The 9,579-nt window shown below is 52.6% G+C and overlaps 2 non-coding genes across 2 annotated transcripts; both read left to right on the top strand.

Annotated features, from left to right (window-relative positions):
- Positions 1-7,954: 7,954 nt before the first annotated feature.
- TRNAC-GCA lies at positions 7,955-8,026 on the top strand. Its single transcript has one exon. It is a non-coding gene; the product is annotated as a tRNA-Cys (tRNA).
- Positions 8,027-9,270: 1,244 nt separating this feature from the next.
- Positions 9,271-9,342, top strand: TRNAC-GCA. The gene has a single exon. It is a non-coding gene; the product is annotated as a tRNA-Cys (tRNA).
- Positions 9,343-9,579: the final 237 nt, after the last annotated feature.

The raw sequence follows: 9,579 nt of genomic DNA, 5'->3' as shown, positions 1-9,579 counted from the left end.
ATAATAACATGTGCCAGTAATAGATGCTAAGTGCATTTCCACACCTTTAGTTCACTTCGTCCTCACAACTACCCCCAAAACATGCAGGATTCAAATGGCAGGAGAGGTATTGAGTCAAGTTCTAGTAAAGTTCCATTTCCAGGAATGTTTCCATTATACCTTGGCTGTCTCCAGCGAGCCATTCCTGAATTTCTTGTTTTATTACTTCTAGTAATAAATGATCAATTTTCCATGTCCTGGGGCAAGATATTTTTTGAAACATTTCCTTGTGCTTACTACTCTTAAGTGCTGGCTTTCAATTCTTTGGCTCCACTTCCTGGCAGCTAGGACCTGGCGTCCTAGTGTGGAGGCCTCTCTGGGGCTGGTGAACAAGGCACCTGGGTCACAGGGCCCTAACAGGTCAGGAAGTCACGTGCCAGTGAATGTCAGGGTGGGAGGGCATTAGAGATGCCAAAGCCAGAACGACAGAACCTTACCTCTGAGACCAGAGTAATGGGAGTGGGTTTGCTCTACAACACTTGCCTGAAATACCATTCTGAGTGTGCATTGGTCCCCTGGGAAGTTTTCCGGACCGCTCACTTCCTAACTTCTGCTGGGCTGTGTTCCCAGCTTGAGGAAAAAAGTTAAGTATTGGCTAAGCTCACATCACTATTATGTGGTAGAGCTATGATTCAAACCCATTGCACTCTGTCCATTCATGATGGTAAAGCTTTGTTATTCATTTTCCATTGCCCCTGGGTCTTGGTTCAAGATTCTTCCCTTGAGGGCTCTGTGGTGTCCAGTGTCTGCTGTCTTTGAAAGTCTGCCAGCTAGGGTCTGTTTGGGGGTCTGACCAATGAGGTCTTCTGGTACCCAGAACAAGTTTCCCCCATTCCAAGGGACCCTGTAGCTGGGAATGACTCTGGTACCCTCTCTTATGGAGGCTGATTCATCTCCTTGTGTCTGGTTGCAGGAATGGCCCATGGGGACTGGCCTCCCATGAGAGGCCCCCAATTCAGTCTGCAGAGATCTCTTTTCTAGCCATCTTGGTTACCATTTGGATTGTGGAGATGATGGAGTCCCAGGGCTGCCAACCTCAGAGCTAGGAAAGGCAGAGACAGCTGAGAAGAAGTTAAACAACTGTGAGAAGATGGCTGTGGAGTTCGGGAACCAACTGGAGGGCAAGTGGGCCGTGCTGGGGACCCTGCTGCAGGAGTACAGGTTGCTGCAGAGGTGACTGGAGAACATGGAGAACTTGCTGAGAAACAGCAACTTTTGGGTGCTGTGATTGCCACCAGGCAGCAAGGGGGAGGTCCCCAAGATACAGGAACTTGGTGCAGGTGGAGAGGGCTTGCGTGGCTTCAGCAGGGTCCTCAGACCCAGAGTGAAGGGAGCGCCATGTCTGCCAAAACTTGACCTCTTGGCACTTTTTTTTTTTTTTAAGATTTATTTATTTTAGAGAAAGAACATGGAAGTGGTGGAGCAGAGGAAGAGGGAGAGAGACTCCATGTCGAATGTGGAGCCTGACGTGGGGCTCCATCTCATGACCCTGAGATCGTGACCTGAGCTGAAACCAATAGTCAGATGCCTAACTGACCGTACCACCCAGGTGCCCCTGGACCTCTTGGCTCTTAATACCAGTCGCCAGTTGACTTTAAAGGGCTTGAAAAATCTCAGAAGAGGGAAGCCTAGGTGGCTCAGCGGTTTAGTGCCTGCCTTAGGACCAGGGCGTGATCCTGGAGTCCCAGAATCGAGTTCCGCACTGGGCTCCATGCATGGAGCCTACTTCTCCCTCTGCCTGTGTCTCTGCCTCTCTCTGTGTCTCTCATGAATAAATAAAATCTTTCAAAAAAAAAAAAAAAAAAGAAAAATCTCAGAAGAAAAGTGTGACCCAGCAGAGATGGCTGTGTGGCAGATGGCGTGGGCTGGCTGGGAGGGCTGTGGTTGTGCTCACTACTCCAGAATGAGCTCTGAGCAAGAGGCTGAGAAATCACAGAAGGTACGTGTGAACCTGGGAGAGGGGACGAGAACCCAGGAGCGTTGACCCTGAATCCTTTTGGCCACTGGTCCCTGCTCTGATCTGAAGCAGATGTGATGGAGGTTGCATTTTCCCGGAAGTTTCGGGGTGGGGAGAGGAGGCTGGAGCTGGTCCTAACTGTTCTCTGAAATGGCTCTGACTCACATTAGCGTGGGGGACCTGTACTTCCAGGTGTCCGTGAAGACAGAAGGTGTGGCTGCGTGACTCTCTGAGTGGGTGGGGGGGGGTGCAGCCTGGAGGACTGGCACAAGGGGCTTGGCAAGCACATGAAGGGAAATCATGGGACTCTGGTCTCCTGGGTAAGAGGCTGGCTCCTCGGGGCTGCCAGGCTCAAAGTCCTCAGCTTTATTCCTTTATTGAATCAAATGAGCCTCTCGGATTTGAGAACAGAAAGCGCTTTGAGATTATTTGATCAGCTGTCTTCAAGCAGGAAGAAGATATACTTAATGCCCATGTTAGATTTACTGAAATGAAATGAAATGCAGGGGGTAAATGACATGCCCACGGTCTCATGGAGACTGATTGTGAATTGGCACCTGCTCCTCACTGTACTGCCCTTCCTGTGGCACCAGGGGCAGCTCTTCCCCCCACATCTTCTCTCACCTGCCAGCCTGTTTATTTCTGGTGAGCTGAGGCCTCCCCTAATTTGTATTTGCACTTCTAGGACTCAGCTGTACTCCGCACACTGTGAGTTCTCCAGAAACTGCCGGATGAAGGCTATATGTGAGCATCTTTTCAGGGATACCCCAGGCCCAGAAAACGAGGTTGAGGCCCGGACCATGAAGTTCTTCAGGCTGTAGATAAAGAGCCAGGGTGTGTGTGCTTGCGTGTTTGTGTGAGAACGATTAACAGATTTTGTAGCTGCCACACTCCCATCCTGCCTCCGCTTGCACACCTGAGTTCTCCCACTAAGCAGTTCATTTTTTTGGTCCACTCACCCCAGTTGGGAGGCTGAAGCCCAGAGCAGGGCACCTTCCTTTCCTTTGCCTGGCCACAGATTATCCTCTCCCAGAAGATGGTCCCCGTGTGCTGCAAGGCCGCGGGCTGGGGGAGGATGCCAAGCTCCGGGGTTACAGCGGTGCCTGTGGGAGGTAGAGCTGTGGCAGGTCTGCCCTGTGGGGTGTGCAAGCAGAGTTGACCCCACGCGTGCCTCACTCCCTGTCCCGGACCACAGGTTCCCCATCCCTCCTGGCTCTCCTGACAACTTGCTCAGGCCTCTTTCCACCACGACACCAATGTCTGTCCTCAGAAATCCCCACGACAGGCCCACCTGGGATATACTACGGGTTCGGGTCCGGACCACTGCAGTAGAGCTAATGTTGCAATAAAGGGGGTCAAAGGAAAGCTGTGGTTTCCCAGTGCATGTAGGTCACGTGCACACGATGCCGCAGTCTGTGCGGTGTGCAACAGCATCGTGTCTGAAACAACAACCTACACGCCTTCATCGAAAGACACTTTATTGCTGAAACCCGCTGACCGCCATCTGAGCTCTCAGCGAGTCCTGATCTTTCTGCTGGTGGAGGGTCTTGGCGCCGCCGGGGGCTGACCCATCAGGGTGGTGGGCGCTGGAGGCCGGGCGGCTGTGTCTCGTTTTATTCCTTAAAACAAGCCAACCGTGCAGTTTGCCGCATCGATGGCTCTCCCGGCACGAACGGTTTCCCTGCAGCCGGCGGTGCTGCTCGGTGGCACTGCACCCCCCGGAGAGCCGCCTTCAGAACAGTCCGGCCTCGGGCCCGCGGGGCTCCACCAGCTAAGCTGCTGTCCTGTTCCCAATCCTTGGTTGTCGTGTCAACCGTCTTCACGGTGTGTCCACCAGGAAGAGGCCAACTCGGGAAACCACTTTCTTGGCTCGTCCCTGAGAAGCACCTGCTCGTCCGTTCAGTCCCTCGGCTCCACTCCTCGTCCGGTTCTCTCGCTGTTTCCACCACACGTGCAGTGACTTCCTCCACTGACGTCCTGAATCATCACTTTGTAAAAAACAGTATCTGTGAAGCACTATAAAGCAAAGTGCGATAAACTGAGACAGACTTGTACAGAAAATTAATTAATTAATTAATCAAAGATTTTATTTATTTACCCATGAGAGACACAGGCAGAGGGAGAAGCAGGCTCCATGCGGGGAACCTGACATGGGACTCAATCCTGGGTCTCCAGGATCACGCCCTGGGCAGAAGGCTCAACCACTGAACCACCTAGGCATCCCTGTCCGGAAAATTTTTAAAAACATGTTTAATCCAGGCTCTCCCAGAGTCTGGAACTTTTAGCAGCCTTGGTCCCCATTGCCCTAGCCCTGCGGGACCCCATGAGAACATCCAAGGAAGCTGCACACGGTGGCATCAGTACTGGGGAGGAGGGTGAAAGGTGGTGGGGAAGAGCTGAACTGTTGGGGGGGAGGGAGGGGAGGAGAGGACAGAGGGGAGAGTTGATGTGGCGAAGGGGGGGTTAGACGTTACTCTGAGGATGAGGAACTCCAGAGTTCAGACTTCTGGAGGTGGGCGCTTTGTAGTACCAGCCAGGTCCCAGCTGTATCCTCTGGTCAAAGAGGAGCCGAGGTCAAGGCGCTGGAGGACCAGGGAGGGGGATGCTCATCAATGTGGAGGCACAGGTCTCTGGGCACAAGCAGAGAGTGGAGCTGAGGCCTAAGCCATCATCGGGGAAGCATCCTGCAGGCGGCTGGGCCACAAGGCTAGGAGGCAGGTTGTGCAAGGGGGAGCGCCAGGATTTAAGGAGGAGGAACACAGCCAGAGGGAGCACGGCGGGTGGGGTCATGTCCTGGGAGTGAGAAGGACCTGCCTACAGACTGTCACGTAAACTTAACAAGCAGTCAGACGAGAGGGCTGTGGATGTCAACTGCTCAGGGCACTTCTGAGAGGCCCGGGGAGGTGGGGCCACGCATCACACAACCACCCTGGACTCCTGGGGTGCGAGTGAGTCAGTTGTTTCCCCAGACAAGATGAGGGGTCTAGGAGCAGCGAACACCCCTTTCAGGTGTGAAAGTAAATGCTCTGCTGCTAGTGCCCCTGATGGAGAGAGAGCAAGGGGCTGCGGCCCACAGAGGGCTGAGGGGGTGCAGAGCCCTGGGAAGGCGGGGAAGGCAGGACAGGACCAGAGCCCAGAACCCACACCCCTCTGCCACTAGGCCTTTAAAATATCGCCACCACCCCAGGCAACCTCTGATCAGGTTTCTGTGTTCGCAGACTAGGTTTCATTTTCCAGAATTTTATATAAATGGAATCATAGCATATGTCCTCTCCCCCCTCCCCACCTCTTTTTGTTTGTTTTTGGTCTGGCAGCTTCTTCTTTTTTAATATTTTATTGATTTATTCACGAGAGACACACAGAGAGGCAGAGACACAGGCAGAGGGAGAAGCAGGCTCCATGCAGGGAGCCTGATGCGGGACTCGATCCCAGAACACTGGGATCAGGACGTGAGCCAAAGGCAAATGCTCAACCAATGAGCCATCCAGGTGTCCCACAGTCAGTCTTTCTGATTTGAATTCTAACATCATGTAGAATCTCATCGTGGTTTTAATTTTTATTTCTCTCATTACTAATGATGTCTAGGATATTTTGTATGTGCTTACTGCCATCAGATGTTTTCTTTGGTGAAGTATCTATTCGGATCCTTTGTCTATTTTTTTCATTTGGCTTGTTCGTTTTCTTATGATTGACTTTTGAAAGTTCTTTCTGTGTACAGGTGCAAGTCCTGTACCAGATATGCGGCTGGCAAATCCTTCCTCTCTGTCTGTGACTTGCTTTTTCATTGTCTTAACAGTGTCTTTCAAAGAGTACAAGTTCTTAATTTTGATGAAGTCCAGTTTATCAAGTGAACTTTTGGTGTCATATTTAAGAAATTTTTGCCTATCTTGAAGTCACGCTACCACCCCTCAATCTCAGAAAGAAACCAGTTTCCTTTAGTGATTGGCAATATGACATATCAGTAAAAATGTTATGAAATTTTCTACGTGAAAGGCCAAATATTTTTAGTTTTGGGTCTGACAGTGTAAAAGTTGCCAGTTCCTTCTCAACATGATGCAGCAGGATTTGAACATTGTGTGTAACAAACAGGTCAGGGAGCCTCTCATCCTGTCCTCTGTCCCTGCTGCTGCTGTGACCCCGTTCTGCCAGAATTCACTTCATCAAGTTGAAAACTGCACAGCCCTGCACCGCTTAGAACCTACATTTTTTGCTTTCCTGATAAATTTAACATTTTGGCTATTTTTACTTATGGTTTCTTTCAAGATTTTATTTATTATTCACGAGACACAGAGAGAGAGGCAGAGACACAGGCAGAGGGAGAAGCAGGCTCCACGCAGGAGCCCGAGGCAGAACTCGATCCCAGGACTCCAGGATCGCGCCCTGGGCCAAAGACATATGCTCAACTGCTGAGGCCCCCAGGCGCCCCACTTACAGTTTCTTTCTAAGTGACCTCAGTTCATGAAAACAGTGTCAGAGAACCGTCCCTTCCCAGCCCCGGGGCCTCAGCAGCTCGGCCTCTCCCTGATTGTCTCCCTTTCTGGCCACCTCCCGAGGGGCCAAGGCCCACAAGAAGCTTCTCTGCCCTGGATGGGTACTAGCTCCTTGTGCGTCCCTGTCCTGCCGACCCCAGGACACACACCCTTGGCTGCTTCAGCCCCTCAGGCCCGGTTCCAGGCACAGCTGCTCAAACAAGCCTCCTCGCAGAGGGGACAGGAGTGGCTCTCAGCATCGCGGGTGTGGGAGGGGGTCTGAAGGGTGGGAGTCGGATGTGGAGCAGGGCCCAGCCAGCACCCTCACTGCCAGGTTTCTTCGGGGTGGGGGGAGGGTGCACACAGGCTGGGCAGAGGCAGGAGGCTGGGCCCCAGGGCCCCCAGTCAGGGACCAGTTCCCGCTCCATCAGCTGCACCAGCTCACTGCTCTCCACCTCCGTCCTCTACCATCAGAACTAAAAATATCACCCCCTCAGGCCAGTGGACCAGTGGGCCCAACGGAAGGGGTTGTGGTCAATTTTGGTGTGTCCTGGAGGCCTGGAGAAAAAAGGAGAGCCCAGCAAGTGTGAAATCACTTCAGGTGCTAGGTACCTTGGCCCAGCACCCCAGGCTCCAGGGCCTTTGTCAGTATTTCTGGACAAAAGAGCTGCTTCCCCAAAGCCCTGTGAGCAGCGTAGATGGTATGGAAGAGTGCTCTATGGGACGGGGCGGTGTGTGGGGGGCGCACCGGGGAGGGTTGACAGGGCCTCAGACCCTCTTTCAGCTTCTCCATCAACGGGTGGGGGTGGGGTGGGAGGCACCTTCTTTGGCCATGGCCTCCACCAGCGCCCAGACTTCAGATGAGAGGGCAGCCCATCCCGGCCGCCTCCTCCTTCCTGCTTCCTGCATCTGCTCTGCGGCCTTGGAACTCACGCCCCGCCCCCCCCCCCCCTTGCCATGCCCTGGGGGCTCAGGAGCAAGCTCCCCAACCTCCTCAGAGTCCTTTCCTCCTGGAGCGGGAATCTGGAACTGGTTCACCGGGTTCCTCTGCAGTATTCAGTAGATGGAGTGGATGAGCCTCTGGTGGAAAGGGAGAAGGGGGGTCCTCTGGGTCTCAGGGTGTGGTGTCAGGACCAGGTTCTTGTCCCAGGCCTGCTCCTCGATCTGTGCAGGGAGGGAGGAGAGGACCCATGTTCCGCTCAGATGGGCCAGTCGATGACGGGCCATCGCAGCCAAGATGGATCGAGGGTGGCAGAGGTCAGGAGCCAGAGGGATGAAGAAGTGGAAAGAGAAGGAAGGCTGAGCCTGGCATGGAGAAGCTGCTCAGTAGGTGTTGATACGAGGACAGGGACGAGTGAGCGCAGGGTGATAGGGAGGGCTGGGCTGTCATGGACCAGCCTGCCTGCTTCCAGGAACATGGCCTTGGAAATCCAGGCGACAAGCCAATGACATGGTTCAAGAGGTGCAATTAAGGCTCAAAGGCAGGTATGGGGGTATAGCTCAGGGGTAGAGCATTTGACTGCAGATCAAGAGGTCCCTGGTTCAAATCCGGGTGCCCCCTGGCTGGCTGATGTCACTTTTGGCCAGGAAGTAGTAAAGCCTGGGTTCTATTCTGTCCTCACTCCTCTCTAGGACTTGGACACCAGGGAGGGTGGTTGTGAGGGTTCCTTGAGGCCACAGCTAGTCATGCTGTGTTGTGTCACAGCTTTCCCCAACCACACATTAGCAGGAATCCAGACTTCCAAGATGCTTCCTGGCCAGCTGAGCACACCTTCCTCCGTCTTAAGCCTCACCAATCTCCAGACACACCTGACCCACTTTTTAAAAAAATAGATTTTAATTCTTTATTCATGAGAGACACAGAGAGAGGCAGAGACACAGGCAGAGGGAGAAGCAGGCTTCCCGCAGGGAGCCTGATGGGGGACTTGATCCCCGGACTTCAGGATCACGACCTGAGCCAAAAGCAGATGTTCAACCACTGGGCTAGCCAAAAGCAGATGTTCAACCACTGGGCTAGCCAAAAGCAGATGTTCAACCACTGGACTAGCCAAAAGCAGATGTTCAACCACTGGGCTACCCACTGCCCCCTGATCCACTTTTTAAGAACATTTTTCTTCTTACTCCTTCCCTGGCCTTATCCCTCCTTGGCCTCCCCAGCTTCTTCGTTTTAGCAGGCTCCTCCTTGTCCATCTCCTCCAGAAAGCCCCTCCTGACTTCCTAGCAGCAGAGCTTCTTACTCCCTGCTCCCACAGCTCTCCGAGTGGACTTCCACTGCCACTCTGTGGAAATACTTTGGTTCGTGGGTTTGTCTCCTACTTGGACACTTTGAGGAACAGGGATAATGTTTTGCTAGTCTGTGTCCTCAACGTGAATGACAGAGCCTAGCACCTATCATGCTCCAAGAGTGTTTGTTGAATGAATGAATGAATGAGCAAAACGATGAGCACGCTCCTGAGGCTTCGAGTATGGAAGAGGCTCTCCTTGGGCTGAGTGTAAGGTTCACTTAAGACCCAGAAACGACCACTCCTGTTCTGATGACTATGTGCCAGCCTAGGGAGAAAGACTAGTACAGACTTAAATGATCTTTCCAGGTGTAAAGGTTGATGCCGTTGCTACAGCCTGAGGCAGAGATCAGGAGAGAAGAGGACCCCTTAAGGTTGAAAGGGGAAAGATGGAAAAGTGGAATATAGTGGAGGAGACTTGCCACCTCCTGGACATGCAGAAAAACCCCAGCAAAATATGGACAGAGAGAGCCTGAGTGCAATGCATGGGTGAAAGGTGATAATTCAAAGCTATAAGCAGGTAGGGGGTATAGCTCAGGGGTAGAGCATTTGACTGCAGATCAAGAGGTCCCTGGTTCAAATCCAGGTGCCCCCTTCCTTATGTTTTAAATTACTGAAGCAGGTCCTGGCATCCTGCCTCTTCTCCCCACATATAATCACTAAAATTAATGCTCTTTGCCTTGGGATAGAAATTTAGGCTCTGCACCAGGACCAGTTCCAAGAATCTTTCCCTGAGTATCATCTAGACAATAGCTACAGGGGTCACATTTCACTTAAGAGGTTGGCTCAGTCCACTCCTACCTTCCGTGGAGAGACTCTTGCCTTCCTTGGC

Source organism: Vulpes lagopus, chromosome 4, assembly GCF_018345385.1.
Source record: "Vulpes lagopus strain Blue_001 chromosome 4, ASM1834538v1, whole genome shotgun sequence".
Taxonomy (NCBI): domain Eukaryota; kingdom Metazoa; phylum Chordata; class Mammalia; order Carnivora; family Canidae; genus Vulpes; species Vulpes lagopus.
This window is presented reverse-complemented; position numbering and strand designations above follow the sequence as displayed.